The 19,330-nt window shown below is 42.1% G+C and overlaps 1 protein-coding gene across 1 annotated transcript in view; it reads right to left on the minus strand.

Moving 5' to 3' along the window:
• Positions 1–19,330, minus strand: part of PLPPR5 (phospholipid phosphatase related 5) — a 415,845-nt gene that overhangs the window by 206,054 nt on the left and 190,461 nt on the right. The window lies entirely within an intron of this gene.

A 19,330-nucleotide genomic window follows, 5' to 3' on the forward strand; every position in this document is an offset into this window, starting at 1 on the left:
CTGAGTGCTCTGTTAATGTCTATGGAGAGGGGTGACCAATGACCGATTGCGAAATCAGGAAAAAACATTATCGACTGGCCAAATACTCTCAATGGACCCAGTTCTTTACATCAGTTTTTCTCAACACTATCTAGCATGCACCCGTTTATGAAAACTGGTGTTTGCCATTGCCAAGTACACCCTATTGTGAAGAACATCATATCAGGTACCCCTTTAATGTATCCTGCTGTCTGATCCAACCCTTTTCCTGCTGTAGTCCTGGCTTCTAAGGGCCATCTTTGTTGTTGTGGGTTAACTAAGAGTCAGCTTCCTCTCCTAGCTTTGGTGGTGTTGTATAGTACTGTGATTGAGCTGCAGTGAGACAGAACTAAGGAAGCTGATGTAAATCTCCCAGTGTACACATATGTGAGACAAAGGAAGGATGCATAGATGTTGATCATGGAAAAAAGTGATCAGTGATGGTCATGTCTAGGAGAGCTCATAGAGAAGCATGTGATCAGTTTGGTCAGGTGATAGATATGTAAGTCTGATTTGCTAGCCATGGTCATGTGCTAAAGCAGGATGTGATCACAGCAAATAAGAGTTCTGCAAATCTATTAGCTTATCAAACAAACTACATGCTTCTCCAGAAGCTCTACTAGACATGACCATCACTAATAGTGACCTGACTATGGACACTGTTAATTGCTGAAAAAGATGCCAACGCTATATAAACACAAAAGTATATTAATAACAATGATACTAGGAGGTGTCAGAAAAAGAATTGTACTTTACAGGATAATGAATCAATCAATGCAATTACAGACTGTATGCTACAAGAATGCGGGCACACTGATATATACCTTGTCTCTACACTGCTGTAAGGAGTGCTTTAATTACACACACGTTAATATGATTAATTGATCAGTAAGCAGATGCCCATTTTTCTAATGGACTAGCTACAGGGGTCAATAATAATAGTTTCAAAAAAACCTGTAATGAAAATTTATATACAAAGAGTGTAGACCATTTTACTCAATCAGGTCAAAAGTCTCTGCTGCTGAGTATATGATTTTTCACCGCAGGGAGAACGGTGTAACCTCTGTAAGAAGACTGCTATACGTCTTCATTATATAGTCAGTGTCCATGTTTTATTAATATCCTTTATTAAATCAGAGATATGTTCATTTCACAGAAGGGAATCCAATGTACATTAAGGTCTGTTAACTCAATTAAGAGTCTTTACAAGTAATAAAATGTTGACTGCAAAAACAACCATTCAAAGGAAAAACATTCAACATCCAGTGGACCTGAACTCTTGCACAGGACAGAAGGAAAACAGAGAAAATGCACCCTACATGTATTTAGAGAGCCTGTCTAATTACACCTCATCTGTGACTAACTAACACTGTAATTTGATGTCTTCAGCGAGGTCAGCTCAGGAATCTCCTCTGCCATGGCAGAGCTGCTAAACTGTAAACACAGGATGTAAATAATATGTCTGCTTCCATGAAAGCAGGAAGTAGACACACTGCAGATGTATTGCAGGGTTTGTATACGCTGTAACAAATGGTTTTCTTTAACCAGTTACCAACTGCTGATATGCATATTTACGCCCCTGGAAACTTCACTTGCACATGAGGGGGGTAAATATGAGTACTTGTTTGTTTACATCACCATTCCCGATTGCGGCTGCACTGCCGTTCATTTCTGCCGTAATACACCTGTTCCATGATCGGTGAATGGGAACAGCTTGTTCACAAGCCCGATCACATGATGATGAATGAGAGCCTGCATCAGCGAGACCCAGGCTTTCATTTGCAAAACTGAGCTTAAACAGTACTAACGTGTATTATTACGTGAAATTCAATTTAGCGCCCACACACACACTGTTATAAAAAAATACATACATTTTTAATAATATTCAACCTCTTTCATAAATAGTTACCTTAGGGAATTTTTAATATGTATGTCATGAGGGTACATTATTATTATTATTATTATTATTTTGAAAATAAAAACTTGTAATCATTGATATAGTATAAAAACCACTAAATGGAAAAAAATACACCTTTATTCCCAAATAAAATTAAAATTATCGCTTATATTTAATATGATATCATGATGGCTTTTTGTTAACAGTTCATTTCGTTTTGGTACTGAATTTTCTATTTGTATCTAAATTTCAGCTTCTTTTACATCTGTTATCTTACTTATAGAGAAAAACGTGACTTTGGGACATTGAGTGTATATCTTTGTGTGAGAACTAGTTGTGATTATTATCGTACCTAACAGCCAATGTTATTATTGTTATCCTTTATATGGTGATGTTTGCACTATATATTTGAATATGATCCTGTAGTCCTCAATAAAAAAAATGTTTTATCAAAAAAATATACATTATCGCCATACATTGTACTAGGGACACAATTTAAATGGTGTAATAACCAGGACAAATGGGCAAATAAAACATATGGGTTTTATTTATTTTTTTCTTTATTCCCTTTAAAACACATATAAATGAAATAATTCTTAGCAAAAAATACCACCCAAAGAAAGCCTAATTTGTGGAGAATAAAACAATATATAGATCATTTTGCTGTTATAAGTAACAATAAAGTTATTGGTGAATGAATGGGAGGAGTGTGATGTGAAAATTGCTCTAGTTTTTAAGGGGAAAAACCTGTGGTTGGAAAGTGGTTAAAGGTTATTATGCTTTTGTGTATCTTTTAGAGCAGAGTGGATGTTCTGAGTTCAGGTCTGCTTTAAAAGGCATCTTAGATTTATTTGTAATACGATGCTTTGTGTCTTCAGTGTTTACTTGGAGAACATCACTTTCCAAGAATTCCATTTCAATTGTGGCCCATAGAACCTAAAATAGGTTGCTTAGAGAGTGGTATAACAAGGAAATGTATAATCTCACTTAGCGATAAGATTTTTGACAGTAATGAATAAGTGGCTGGATAGCGTATTGGTTAAATATGGTACCTTTGACATAGGAGACCAGGATTTAAAGAGAAACTCCAACCAAGAATTGAACTTTATCCCAATCAGTAGCTAATACCCCATTTTACATGAGAAATATATTCCTTTTCACAAACAGACCATCAGGGGGCGCTGTATGACTTATATTGTGGTGAAACCCCTCCCACAAGAAACTCTGAGGACCGTGGTACTCCTGGCAGTTTTCTGTCTGTGAACCTTGTTGCATTGTGGGAAATAGCTGTTTACAGCTTTCTCCAACTGCCAAAAAGTATGCAGCAGCTACATCACCTGCCAGCAGTAAAAATGTCACCATGTAATAAATGCTAGAATGTAAATCAGGGATTGAAAAGATTTTACAATGGGCAAACACTGACTAAATCATTTATACATAATTATTGTAAAAATGAAGCACTTTTTGAATTATATTATTTCACTGGAGTTCCTCTTTAAAGAGGAACTCCAGTGAAAATAATTTAATAAAAAAAGTGCTTCATTTTTACAATTATTATGTATAAATGATTTAGTCAGTGTTTGCTCATTGTAAAATCTTTCCTCTCCCAGATTCACATTCTGACATGTATTACATGGTGACATTGTTACTGTGGGCAAGTTATGTAGCTGTTTCTAGCTGCTCTGGCTGTTACAGACAGCTTTAAACAGCCATTTCCTGTCTGTGAACATTGTTACATTGTGGCAGTTTGCCCAGAGTACCGCGGTATTCAGAGCCTCTTGTGGGAGGGGTTTCAGCACAAAATTAGTCACACAGCGCCCCCTGATGGTCTGTTTGTGAAAATCATTCTATTTCTCATGTAAAAGGGGGTATCAGCTACTGATTAGGATAAAGTTCAATTCTTGGTTGGAGTTTCTCTTTAAGTCCTGGCTAGAGCCAGTCACCTATTCAATGAGTCCTTGTGCAAGACTTCCAGCTACAGGGTTGCCTTCTGAGCATTTAATAGGTTTATGAAAATATCATATATTGTCATATATTGGTTTTGTAACACTGACATTATAATAACTATAATGTGTTGGCACTGCTTTAGTAGTGTGAGCAGTGTGCTAAGGTATGTGTGTACTTGAAGCAGAACTCGTCATTGTTGTTTTTACACTTACAAAACATAAATATTGTGCTACAAACATATGCATGTGGTTGCTAGTTTGTCCCGTAATGGCATACTGTAAATGCCACTAAACAATCTGCCAATAGCTAGCGGGGCTATTGTGCTCCAGCACGTGCAGGTGTGGTTGTAGCTGCAAATATCTGGATTCATTTAAACAGCATAAATCGACAGCTTGCTGTCATCAATGTGTGACATCAGCAGTGGTTGGCTTGTAGGTTTTAGAAACATCTTTTGACCGTTTTTAAGAAAGTGTGCTGATTGATGTTATACAACAATAATCATGATCGATTGATTGACTGTGACCATACCACAGCACTGAAGGTTCTTTTGGATAGGATGTTGGATCCTGGGTAAGAGAGAACCTAAAGTGACTATAAAATGTAAAATAAACATTGCATGTATCATCGGGTCAATCATAAAAACTTACGACATTAAAGTTGTTTCTGAGGTAACTCATCCTTCAAGCCCTGTAAATGCTGTTTTGTGGTGCATCACCCTCCACCTTGCAGACAAGTGCTGAGGTCCTTCTATGGCACTCTGTATCTCCAAATACTTAGTGCCCTGGCATTTGTCTGCAAGGGGCCAGGGATATGCACCAGAAGCCTGCACAGACAGGGCTCAGTAGGTGAGCTACATCAAAAACACAGGTAAAGTCATTATAGGTTTTATGACTATGTGATACATGCAATGTTGATTTTAGACTTTAAAGTCTTTCTCTTTAACCACTGCAGATTCTGGCCTGATTTCCCATTAACTACCAGAGCAGTTTTGACGTTTTAGCTATGCTCTATTAAATCAGCAATACCTTCAAATCTTATATGCATCGTTATATATGATGTAGACATTTTTTTTTGCGGGGGGGGGGGGGGGGGGGGGGGGGACGACAAACCAGACTTTCTTTGGGTGCTTTTTTCCTCAGCAATTATTTTATTCACTATGCATTTTAAAAAAAAGTAAAAAAAAAACTATCTCTCACCAATAACAGTTTGATAAACAACACCACTGTAGAAAAATAATTCATATTTTATTAACCTATTTATTCACCGGTATGGTTAAAGCGCACCCAAACCAAACATTTTTTTAAATTCAAAATATTTAGTTGCACCACTCTGACACATACAAAGATAAATAAATACTCCTTCAAGCCTATGAGCATTTCAGTGCATGCTTTTCACCCTTCTCTTTGCATAACTAGGGTTATACAGGTGGCAGCCATTAGCAATTCCTCCTTTGCCAGACACCACCTACTCCAGCATTTTGCCGGATTGTGTCCCGGCAATATGAAAGGAAGGGAGGATTCCTCTACTAAATGTAAAATATTTTATATTTGTCATCATGCAGCTGAAAAAAGGCTGCTATGTATTATTATGATTTAGAAAATAGATTTTATTCCTGAAATCTTGTATTTTTAATTTGGGTCCACTTTAACCACTTGCCGACCGCCTACTTCATATTGGCGGCGGCAAAGTGGCAGCCCCAGGACCACGTAACGCAGATTGGCGTCAGGTCCTGGGGCACTCTCTGGCCGGGGATCGCGCGCTGGGATGCGCGCGCATCCACCGGCAATAGGCTCCGCCCACCCGCGACGTCAACCCGCCGGCCAATCGGAAGCGCCGGCGGGTTGTTAACCCCGCGATCGCCGCTACAAAGTGTATAATACACTTTGTAATGTATACAAAGTGTATTATACAGGCTGCCTCCTGCCCTGGTGGTCCCAGTGTCCGAGGGACCACCAGGGCAGGCTGCAGCCACCCTAGTCTGCACCCAAACACACTGATCTGCCCCCCCCTGCCCCCTGATCGCCCACAGTACCCTTCAGACCCCCCCCTGCCCACCCCCCAGACCACCATTTGCACACAATCACCCCCCTAATCACCCATCAATCACTCCCTGTCACTATCTGTCAACGCTATTTTTTTTTTTAGTCCCTAAACTGCCCCCTGCTCCCTCCTGATCACCCCCCACCCCTCAGATTCTCCCCAGACCCCCCCCAGACCCTCCCCCCCCCTGCGTACTGTATGCATCTATCCCCCCCTGATCAACTGTCAATCACCTGCCAATCACCTGTCAATCACCTGTCAATCACCCGTCAATCACCCCCTGTCACTGCCACCCATCAATCAGCCCCTAACCTGCCCCTTGCGGGCAATCTGATCACCCACCCACACCAATAGATCGCCCGCAGATCCGACATCAGATCACCTCCCAAATCCATCGTTTACATCTATTCTCTCCTCTAAACACCCACTAATTACCCATCAATCACCCATCAATCACCCCCTATCACCACCTGTCACTGTTACCCATCAGATTAGACCCTTGCGGGCACCCAATCGCCCGCCCACACACTTAGATTGCCCTCAACCCCCCCCCCCCCCCTTATCGATTCGCCAGTGCATTATTTACATCCGTTCTTCCCTGTAATAACCCACTGATCACCTGTCAATCACCCCCTGTCACTGCCACCCATCAATCACGCCCTGTCACTGCCACCCATCAATCAGCCCCTAACCTGCCCCTTGCGGGCAATCTGATCACCCACCCACACCAATAGATCGCCCGCAGATCCGACATCAGATCACCTCCCAAATCCATCGTTTACATCTATTCTCTCCTCTAAACACCCACTAATTACCCATCAATCACCCATCAATCACCCCCTATCACCACCTGTCACTGTTACCCATCAGATTAGACCCTTGCGGGCACCCAATCGCCCACCCACACACTCAGATTGCCCTCAACCCCCCCCCCCTTATCGATTCGCCAGTGCATTATTTACATCCGTTCTTCCCTGTAATAACCCACTGATCACCTGTCAATCACCCCCTGTCACTGCCACCCATCAATCACCCCCTGTCACTGCCACCCATCAATCAGCCCCTAACCTGCCCCTTGCGGGCAATCTGATCACCCACCCACACCAATAGATCGCCCGCAGATCCGACATCAGATCACCTCCCAAATCCATCGTTTACATCTATTCTCTCCTCTAAACACCCACTAATTACCCATCAATCACCCATCAATCACCCCCTATCACCACCTGTCACTGTTACCCATCAGATTAGACCCTTGCGGGCACCCAATCGCCCGCCCACACACTCAGATTGCCCTCAACCCCCCCCCTTATCGATTCGCCAGTGCATTATTTACATCCGTTCTTCCCTGTAATAACCCACTGATCACCTGTCAATCACCCCCTGTCACTGCCACCCATCAATCACCCCCTGTCACTGCCACCCATCAATCAGCCCCTAACCTGCCCCTTGCGGGCAATCTGATCACCCACCCACACCAATAGATCGCCCGCAGATCCGACATCAGATCACCTCCCAAATCCATCGTTTACATCTATTCTCTCTTCTAAACACCCACTAATTACCCATCAATCACCCCCTATCACCACCTGTCACTGTTACCCATCAGATTAGACCCTAATCTGCCCCTTGCGGGCACCCAATCACCCGCCCACACCTCAGAACGCCCTCAGACCCCAGCCCTGATCACCTCGCTAGTGCATTGCTTGCATCTATTTCCCCCCTCTAATCACACCTTGAGACACCCATAAATCACCTCCTGTCACCCCCTAGCACACCTACCCATCAGATCAGGCCCTAATTTGCCCCGTGTGGGCTCCTGATCACTCGGCCAAACCCTCAGATCCCCCTCAGACCCCCTTCCGATCACCTCCCCAGTGCATTGATTGCATCTATTCTCCCCTCTAACCGCCCCCTGAGACACCCATCAATCACCTCCTGTCACCCCCCTAGCACTCCTATCCATCAGATCAGGCCCAATACATCCTGTCATCTAAGAGGCCACCCTGCTTATGACCGTTTCCACAAAATTTGCCCTCTCATAGACCACCTGTCATCAAAATTTGCAGATGCTTATACCCCTGAACAGTCATTTTGAGAAATTTGGTTTCCAGACTACTCACAGTTTTGGGCCCGTAAAATGCCAGGGCAGTATAGGAACCCCACAAGTGACCCCATTTTAGAAAGAAGACACCCCAAGGTATTCTGTTAGGTGTATGATGAGTTCATAGAAGATTTTATTTTTTGTCAAAAGTTAGCGGAAATTGGATTTTTATTGTTTTTTTCACAAAGTGTCATTTTTCACTAACTTGTGACAAAAAATAAAATCTTCTATGAACTCACCATACCCCTAACGGAATACCTTGGGGTGTCGTCTTTCTAAAATGGGGTCACTTGTGGGGTTCCTATACTGCCCTGGCATTTTAGGGGCCCTAAACCGTGGGGAGTAGTCTAGAAAACAAATGCCTCAAAATGACCTGTGAATAGGACGTTGGGCCCCTTAGCGCACCTAGGCTGCAAAAAAGTGTCACACATGTAGTATCGCCATACTCAGGAGAAGTAGTATAATGTGTTTTGTGGTGTATTTTTACACATACCCATGCTGGGTGGGAGAAATCTCTCTGTAAATGGACAATTGTGTGTAAAAAAAATCAAAAATGTGTCATTTACAGAGATATTTCTCCCACCCAGCATGGTTATATGTAAAAATACACCACAAAACACATTATACTACTTCTTCTGAGTACGGCGATACCACATGTGTGACACTTTTTTGCAGCCTAACTGTGCTAAGCGGCCCAAAGTCCAATGAGTACCTTTAGGATTTCACAGGTCATTTTGAGACATTTGGGTTCAAGACGACTACTCACGGTTTAGGGCCCCTAAAATGCCAGGGCAGTATTGGAACCCCACAAATGACCCCATTCTAGAAAGAAGACACCCCAAGGTATTCCGTTAGGAGTATGGTGAGTTCATAGAAGATTTTATTTTTTGTCACAAGTTAGCGGAAATTGATATGTATTGTTTTTTTTTTCACAAAGTGTCATTTTCCGCTAACTTGTGACAAAAAAAAAATCTTCTATGAACTCACCATACCCCTAACGGAATACCTTGGGGTGTCTTCATTCTAAAATGGGGTCACTTGTGGGGTTCCTATACTGCCCTGGCATTTTAGGGGCCCTAAACCGTGAGGAGTAGTCTAGAATCCAAATGCCTCAAAATGACCTGTGAATAGGACGTTAGGCCCCTTAGCGCACCTAGGTTGCAAAAAAGTGTCACACATGTGGTATCGCCGTACTCAGAAGAAGTAGTATAATGTGTTTTGAGGTGTATTTTTATACATACCCATGCTGGGTGGGAGAAATCTCTCTGTAAATGGACAATTGTGTGTAAAAAAAATCAAATAATTGTCATTTACAGAGATATTTCTCCCACCTAGCATCTGTATGTGTAAAAATACACCCCAAAACACATTATACTACTTCTCCTGAGTACGGCGGTACCACATGTGTGGCACTTTCTTGCACCCTAAGTGCGCTAAGGGGCCCAAAGTCCAATGAGTACCTTTAGGATTTCACAGGTCATTTTGCGACATTTGGTTTCAAGACTACTCCTCACGGTTTAGGGCCCCTAAAATGCCAGGGCAGTATAGGAACCCCACAAATGACCCCATTTTAGAAAGAAGACACCCCAAGGTATTCCGTTAGGAGTATGGTGAGTTCATAGAAGATTTTATTTTTGTCACAAGTTAGCAGAAAATGACACTTTGTGAAAAAAAACAATTAAAATCAATTTCCGCTAACTTGTGACAAAAAAAAAAATCTTCTATGAACTCACCATCCTCCTAATGGAATACCTTGGGGTGTCTTCTTTCTAAAATGGGGTAATTTGTGGGATTCCTATACTGTCCTGGCATTTTAGGGGCCCTAAACCGTGAGGAGCAGTCTTGAAACGAAATTTCTCAAAATGACCTGTGAAATCCTAAAGGTACTCATTGGACTTTGGGCCCCTTAGCGCAGTTAGGGTGCAAAAAAGTGCCACACATGTGGTATCGCCGTACTCAGGAGAAGTAGTATAATGTGTTTTGGGGTGTATTTTTCCACATACCCATGCTGAGTGGGAGAAATATCTCTATAAATTGACAATTGTGTGTTAAAAAAAGAAAACAATTGTCATTTACGGAGATATTTCTCCCACCCAGCATGGGTATGTGTAAAAATACACCCCAAAACACATTATACTACTTCTCCTGAGTACGGCAATACCACATGTGTGGCACTTTTTTGCAGCCTAACTGCGCTAAGGGGCCCAAAGTCCAATGAGCATCTTTAGGCTTTACAGGGGTGCTTACAATTAGGCACCCCCCAAAATGCCAGGACAGTGAACACACCCCACAAATGACCCCATTTTGGAAAGTAGACACTTCAAGGTATTCAGAGAGTAGCATAGTGAGTCCGTGGCAGATTTCATTTTTTTTTGTCGCAAGTTAGAAGAAATGGAAACTTTTTTTTTTGTTTTTTTTTGTTACAAAGTGTCATTTTCCGCTAACTTGTGACAAAAAATAAAATCTTCTATGAACTCACCATGCCTCTCACTGAATACTTTGGGATGTCTTCTTTCCAAAATGGGGTCATTTGGGGGGGATTTGTACTATCCTGGAATTTTAGCCCCTCATGAAACCTGACAGGTGCGCAGAAAAGTCAGAGATGCTTGAAAATGGGAAAATTCACTTTTGGCACCATAGTTTGTAAACGCTATAACTTTTACCCAATCCAATAAATATACACTGAATGGGTTTTTTTTTATCAAAGACATGTAGCAGAATAACTTTCGCGCTCAAATGTATAGGAAATTTTACTTTATTTGAAAAATGTCAGCACAGAAAGTTAAAAAAGTCATTTTTTTGACAAAATTCATGTCTTTTTTGATGAATATAATAAAAACTAAAACTCGCAGCAGCAATCAAATAACACCGAAAGAAAGCTGTATTAGTGACAAGAAAAGGAGGTAGAATTCATTTAGGTGGTAGGTTGTATGACTGAGCAATAAACCGTGAAAGCTGCAGTGGTCTGAATGGAAAAAAAGGCTCTGGTCCTTAAGGGGTTTTATGACTGCAGTCCTTAAGTGGTTAAAGAGAATCTGTATTGTTAAAATCGCACAAAAGTAAACATACCAGTGCGTTAGGGGACATCTCCTATTACCCTCTGACACAATTTCGCCGCTCCTCGCCGCATTAAAAGTGGTTAAAAACAGTTTTAAAAAGTTTGTTTATAAACAAACAAAATGGCCACCAAAACAGGAAGTAGGTTGATGTACACTATGTCCACACATAGAAAATACATCCATACACAAGCAGGCTGTATACAGCCTTCCTTTTGAATCTCAAGAGATCATTTGTGTGTTTCTTTCCCCCTGTTCTCATGCACTGAAGTTTAAGGCTGCTTGTTTCTTCCTGCAAACAGCTTTGCCCTTGTCTTTAATTCTTCAGTATGTGAAAGCCCAGCCAGCTCAGAGAAGGATTTATCCAGCTTGTAAAAGATAAGAGAGAAGAGAGAAGCTGCTCTAATCCTAAATAACACACAGGCAGTGTGCATAGAGGGGCCTGGAAGGGGGAGTTCATAGCAGAACCACAACACTGAAGAACTTGGCAGCCTTCCAGACACAGGCCGACAAGTCTGACAGGGGAAAGATACATTGATTTATTACAGAGACAGTAATAGTATAAAGTGTTGCAGTAAGCCAGAACACATTTAGAATAGCTTTTTGAACTTGTAGGATGATAAAAAACAGGATGCAATTTTTGTTACGGAGTCTCTTTAAGATATTTTATTTTGAAATAAAGGTATATCTTTAACATGTTTACTTTTTTTTCTCCTTATGCTGTATGAATAATGAAATGTCCTTAATTGTCTAACCATTTTTTAAAATAGACATGTAAAGCTATTCAATCATGGGTCATTAGTAATATACAGACTTGGCTGTTTTGGCTGAAATGTTCCAAAAATGTAACCATCATGATATTTTTTTCTCAGTCCTTAATTCAATCTGTCACTTTTCTTTTAGATGGCAGCAGCCTCAACTTAAAAATACCCCAAAATCTATTCTACCACTCGTCACGGTAAAAATGGAACCCATATGCCTGACTTTATAGGTCTTTGTGTGCATAGACCTATAAAGAGGTGGGATGTCATGCGGCTAGAGGAGGCACTAAAGCTGCGCATCCGCACTTGCGTCTATGCGGACTGTGCAGATGCGGCAATCCTGTTGGCCATCTTATGCGGGAAAGCTAGCATGACCACTGGTGTGGGGTCGGGATGCGACCTGGGGCTGCGTACATGTACAGAAACTGCATGGAATGGAAGGGAGGGTGCGGACAGCGTCCTCCATAGAACAACATTGCACACTGGTATTAATCTTTATTTTTATTTTTCACCTCGTAAGTCAGAGCATTTAGCAAAAGATGGAAATGGAGGTCGGCACTGCTGTCAATCAATTTAATTCAATATTAGTCACATGCATAAGCAAATCATGAGCTGCATAAGGTGCAATGAATTAAGAACTAATGCACATACCTTTCCAGGTAAGCAAGTGGCTTTCAGTGCCCTGCACCCACCGCCCTACATTTGCTTACCTGGACCGATATTTGCACTATTTCTTATTGCATTGCACCTTATACCGCTCACAACTTGTTTATGCATGTGACCAAAATTGAATTAAAGCGATTGACAGCACTGCCAACCTCAATTACTTAGAAATGTGCCTGGAACTGGGTTCTGAATAATATTGCTTTCATATATTAGTGTTTATAGAGTCGAGTAGTAAGCAAGCATCGTGTACAAATGAAGGACTGTACATGATAATTCTGTGAACCTCTGTGCCTACAGATGGGTATGTCTTGGGAAGAATATTTTTTCTCTGGTTGACTCAAGTCATAGCTGTCACCTAATATGGAAGCCTGTCACTCAAGCCTCTCACTTTCACATGCTCTGCACTTTTCAGAATTCAACATTAAATTTGGCACTAGCTGTCACTGTGTGAATCTGCTAATTGGACAGAAATGCCAACAAAGCAAACCAGAAGTGATGCTGCTGACTTTCTATACATTAGAGAAAAATGTGATGGCAAAAAAATTACTGTGAAGTTCTGTATGCCTGAAGAACTGAAGAACTAGAAACGTTGAGCAAAATACAGTGAAGTCCCTGTTAACCGTAATTTTGGCAACCAGAAGACTCAGCTAACCAGCTTGCCTTAGGGGATAATGGGGACTGTTTTGGGGGGGTCAACCGGCCATAAAATACTCACCGAATCTCCAGAAATATCTTCTTGCCTTCCTATAGCTACTAGCAGCTTCCGGCATCTGTGCACAGGACCTCTAAGTCTAGGTTTTTGCCTTTTGGTGAGCATAAGTAGCTTGGCGGCCCTTTTGTGCCTTTTGGCGCTTCTTCTGAGGCTGTGGACACTGTTGTTAGCATACAGCCTATGCACAAGAATGAATAAACTGCATGATTAAACTGCAGCAGTTTCAGGTGTCCTTTGTCTTATTTAAGATATATAAAATTATTGTTTTCTGTTGACTAACTACAACACCTAGAGCACGCTGCTGAACATACTGAGCTGCAATGACATGCTTGCAGCATTGTAGTGCCGACTTTTCCTTTAGCTCTGGTATCAAGAGAGTTGACCTTGACAAGGTCATGGGGGGCTGTTAACTTGATTGGAAGTCATTTTAACTCAAGTTCAGCAATTTAGTGCTGATAGGCGTGGTATTTTTTTTTTTTAAGTTCCGTTTCAACTCCATACATCCTCAGAGTTCCCTGATTGGCTGATGCCCACACTGCCAAGTGTGGTTGTTTATTTGTTGAACATGTATTTAATGAGAGGCTTTTGAGCCTCATGTTGTACTACATTGGCTGTACAAACTTGAAAAAGGGCACTCAGGCTGAAACAGCAGGCTTTTGATGATACAGTTTTTTTTGTACGCTTTGCAATAAAATGTGATATTTAACAGTGGTGCCAACCATTTTGGACTACAGCCCAGGAGGTAATTGGGTTGCTGGTAAAGCCACACAAAACGCTATTATATCCACCCTATTTGGAGTGGGTGCTCCTCCATCCTATCTATGATAAAGCCTCACATACACATACAAGAACTGTCACCCAACAGGGAAAAAGGGATTGGGATAGATCCCTCTGGTGACAGTTCATGGATTCACATTGTACGGACATGCAGGCTAGGGACTCCTCTGTTACTATGAAGGGGGATAGAGGAACAATGTCCAGTAGGTGTACAATGGTCTGGCTTCCTGTGAGGAATGGGGTCAGGGACTGCTAAAGTTTTGACATGGCAGGTCTGGTGGCATCTGTACACATGCTAGATGCAGGCCCAGATTTACATCACAGGAGCCTATAGACACAGATGTCCAGTCACCCTAGGCCTCGTCCTCCATGAACCTACTAACCTCAACTGAACTGCACCACAAGTGTTCGGGCTGTCCCAGCTGTCACTTCTACCTTACTTCCTTTGCCCGTCATAGCTACAGGCGTTCCTTAGCATTATGTAGCCAGAGGTACCCTCAGTATGAAGTAGCTAGTGGTGCCCCCACTGAAGAGTGAGCTCGTCAGTGGAATACCGAGGGCTGGGAGAGTAACCTCTCATTTACTCTGCATAGAGAACTCGGGAGTCTGCATAGAAGAGGAGGGAGACACTATTGAAGGGGAGTGATCCGCCTTTCCATCATGAGGCCCCTGTAGGCATGTGCCTATACAGTGCCCTATGGTAAATCCGGCCCTGTGCATGCTAGATTCTGAGTTTAACCTAGTAAAAAAAAAGAAACGCTATAAGCCAGAAATGCTTGAAAAATAATGTGATGAATAGTTTTAATTAATATAAGAAATGGCTAAACATACTTCTAGGTACTATTTATTTCTTTGACAAAAAGAAATCAATATTTGGTTTGACCTCCCTCTGCTTTTAACACAGCAGGAATTCTTTATGTAACGCTTGCATGTAATTACTGAAATAGCTTGAAAACCAGATTACACCAGGCATCCTTTGCCACAGTTTCACTACAGTCTTGTGTTTCTTTTCCTGCAAGTCATCTCAGTTTGACTCAATGATGTTGAGAAGAAGGCTCTGACATGCAGCAGAATGAAGCTGGGACTGATAAGACGTCTCACACTGATAGTATTGCATGATGGATAAGACTCTGCCTGAACCCTCTGCTGAGGGTGTCATCTGTTGTAATCAAATCACTAACTCCATTTGAGACAGTGGAGTCCCAGACTTGATGCTGTCGAGTTTTGGCTGTCTCTCTTTTGTATCTTATAAATAATAAAACAATCCTAATATTTGTATAGCGTTTTTCTCCTGTTGGACTCAAAGCGCTAAAAAACCGCAGTCACTGGGACAAACTCAGGGGGCCACCCTGCAGTGTTAGGGAGTTTTTCCCGAAGGACTTCTTACTGAAAAAGTACTGACTCTAGCCAGGATTTGAACCCTAGTCGCCCATGTTTAAGACAGAGCATTTAACCAGTACACTATCCAGCCACTATCTTGGTATTACTGCGCTATACTATCTATTTAGCTGCCTCATTTATGGGTACATGTTACAAGGTGTGCTGTATTGCTGCATGTTATTTTGGAAATAATCAATAAAAAGTGATGAGTAGCTCAGGTCAGGTCCACATTAGAAATGAGAATTGCGTTAAAATAAGCTTTGCTAATAAAAAGGTAAAATTACAAATATATTATACAGAGGTGTGGCTATGGGGAGGGGGCAATCTGGTGACACTGTAGCTTCCTGCTGCCCTGGACCACACTGACCCCTAATGTCTCCAGATCCAAGCAGCGCCTGTGAAAGAAACAGGAAAGGGCAGATCTTCTCCCCTACTCCCTCCCACTCTCCGCCCACTCCCCACCTCCTTCCAGCCCTCCTCTCCTCATCATCGAGGACATAGCATTATCTCCAGAGAGGTTGTGAACAGAGTGCCAACAGTCACAGCATGACTGAGGTGAGGCTGCCAGCGTAGAGAGAGCAGACAGATAAGGACACAGTGAGGATGTTTGAATGAACATGTCATCAGTATTCTGTCCTGCTGTTTGCTCTTCCTAATGGCTGGCTACAGTGAAGCTCTCTCCTCCCCCCACCATCAGTAATCTCTGTGTAGTTTACTGCCTTTCCATTTCTCTGCTAACTTTCACATGCTCATATCTCTCTCTCTCTACTTTGTCTCCTTGCATGTTTGTTTCTCTCCCTATAAGTCTCCTTCCCTCTCCGTTGGTTTCTATCCCTCTCTGTACACAAAAGGAACTTCTATTGAGCAATTAATAAGTCACTCCAAGCCAATTATTCCAATGCGCTTTAGTAGACCCTATTTCCACTAGGGTGCTGTGTCCATTCTCATTTGGACATGTCACCTGTGTTGTGAAGCCACATTCAAATTGTTTAGCTGTGCCATGCGCAGTTATCAGGATTCTGGTGCGTCTTTGTTCACGAGGGGCTGAAAGCCCTAGCTATGATATTATATACTGCCTAAAGTATAGAAATATTAAATCATTCATATGGAGAGCAAGAACCTTTAAAACAAATTTGAATCCATCAAACTCCTGGGGGCCTCTCCTCTTCATTGCAGCCAGTTAGCATGCATCAGCATCTGTTTGGCTTCCAATGCATGTCATGTGACATCGGGAGTCTAAGAGGGACGCTGATTCATGGTGAAAAGGAGGGGAGGAGGTAAGGACCCAGTGCTGGTGTAGGTATATGTGCTCCACTTTGCTGCTCTGCTATTCACATAGGGAAAGATAAATAATAAGATGCCATAATTCTGAGATTTAGGTCTTACTCATCCATAAGTAGACCCCTATATTTTACCTTAACATGTCACAACTTAATGTATTATATACTTATAGTGGAGGATATACATTATACACCAATGAACATATATCTTAGTGACGTAGACAGACCACCATCGAAAGTAAACAATGTAATAAAGTGTGTGTGTGTGTGTGTGTGTGTGTGTGCGTGCGTGCGTGCGTGCGTGCGTGCGTGCGTGTTTGTGTGTGTGTGTGTGTGTGTGTGTGTGCGCGTGTTTGTGTGTGTGTGTGTGTGTGTGTGTGTGTGCACGCGTGCCATAAGTAATAATGAGAACGTTATAGGATTTTGGGGGTGTCAGGGCTTAACATGTACCTGAGTCGGAGCTCTGGTACAAAATGAGATATTTAACTAAAGAGAGGGAAGCCTCAGGTTCCTGTTGAGTGCTCTAATGACCTCCCTCACTGATTGCGGCTCTGAAGATTTTTCAACAAGGCATTGTTGCCAATATCAGGGTTGTTTACCTCCTCTTACATCAGCGTGGCCGCCCAAGCGTGCCCGTCCATGCATGTACAGTAGATGTGCGAAAACACCCGCCCATGAGTAGCAAGCCGGAGCCGCTTGTGTGCGAGCACCTTCATGCTACTGTGCATGCACAGCCGCATTCATAACAGGAGAGAAGCGTGGCCTATGATGTGAAGGGGGGCACGGCACGCTGACTAAGGGACTAAGGGGGGACATCCGAGCACGGCGGGAAGCCTCAATGGAATCTTGAGGCTTCTTTCTGTTTAGGTAAATATCTCCTTTTGGACCTGAGCTTCGGCTCGGATTCCCTTTAAGAGAACTTTCTATATGTAATTTTAAGGTAAGTTCACGCTTGCCTAATAAGATTTGAATCCAGCAGGTATTCAGATAAAATCCATTGTCCCCTTCTAGCAAAATGATGTTTATTGAATAGAATGAAACGTCAGCAGTAAAAAGGAACAAGGTACTCAGTGGACTATACTTTCATGGCAAAAGTGTATGACCTACTAACTCCCAGTGTTTTCCTGATTGACAACAGTGACAGATTGGTCTCCTATGAGACTCGTTATTGCTCTATTCAGTCGAAATATACACTACCATATGTTTTATTATGCTGTGTCTGTTATATACCACATCCTTGTATTTACAATTCTGTTTGCTCCAGCATCACAGGCACTTCTGGCTTCTCTTCCAGTGACATTATCAGCACTGATACTTGTAAAATGTCATGCCATAGCCTTTACAGAGGTAAGCATCCATAATGAAGCCTGTTCCTGCTGCTGAACAGCCCAGATGATGCACAATGATAGTCAGAGTGTACTCATACTCTGGGCATCTGGCTCCCCATGGGTGCATTTTGGCCTTTTTTCAGAAGAGCTGCATAGTCAGAATGTTATTGGGCTTGAGAGTAACAGAGCGAGAATCACCATCGTATAGCCATTTACTAAGGCATTTCCAGTGACAGTATTAAACTCATGAGGAACGAGCAGAACAAAATTTTAAATTTCAATAAGGGAAATAGAGACCAAAATCTTATGATGTATATTTTGAATTGGAACTTTCTGGTTGGTGATGTTGAGAATTTGCCATCACGCTTCTTAAAGCATTTATAAAGTTGTGCCAAGCTTGTAACAGTCCCGCCCCAGACATGTTTGAAATAGGCACAGAAGACTGTGGAGAGCCACTACTATTGGCATCTCAGGTCACTTCATATGATCACACTCTGACCTCTTCATTAGCATAGAGGTCAGTGCATAACATAATGGTGGTATGGCTGGACCCCCTTATGCTATGTACACACAATGCAATTTCTCGTCAGGTCAATGGGTAATCTGGTGGGAAGTTGTGTCTTGTGTACATGTCTAAACTGCTCCCGACCATTAACGGGATCAATTTTCAGATCATTACTTCACAAAATCAATCCTGTAATTCCAGTAAAACATATTTTCAATGTAATTGCTAAGTATGAATTTGCCTTCTTAAAACAGAAGGTATTACCAATAATTCAGCTTTAAGTGAGGAAGTGTAGTTTCCCATGTTGCATCACTCCTGAATATGCAAATCATCTCTTTATGCCCCTGGAAGCCATGCTGCATATCCAGAACCGCTGGTATATAGGAAGCCTATAGCTTATACATTTTACAGAGCCAAAGTAATTCAACATGCATACAGTCTGTTTTGGAGTTTTGCTCCTCATTAGTGTATGGCATGGGCTAATACGATTCTATGGAATAGGGCTTGGGCCTGTGCTACAGAGCAAAGATTGATTAATATTAAATGGGGCCCTAGGCAAGGTAGTAGCTATGACTCATTTTTATGGTCCTTTTGGTAATAGGAGGTGGTAGAGTGGTCAATTAAAATGGCTTTTGGGCCTCTTACACCTACTAGGCCCCAGGCACCTGCCTTGATTGCCTTGTGGAGGATCCTGCTTTTCCACAGAGTACCCAGACAGCTAATGGTGACCCAGAATCACTAGGAAAGTATAAGGGGCCAAAAGAGACCAAAAAGCACCTTAATTAAAAGTGATGATAAAAAGTGATGCCTTGAGAATAAAGTTGAAACTAATAAAAAAATGTGTTATTTTCCCATACCA

The sequence above is a fragment of the Hyperolius riggenbachi genome, chromosome 6 (assembly GCF_040937935.1).
Source record: "Hyperolius riggenbachi isolate aHypRig1 chromosome 6, aHypRig1.pri, whole genome shotgun sequence".
NCBI lineage: Eukaryota > Metazoa > Chordata > Amphibia > Anura > Hyperoliidae > Hyperolius > Hyperolius riggenbachi.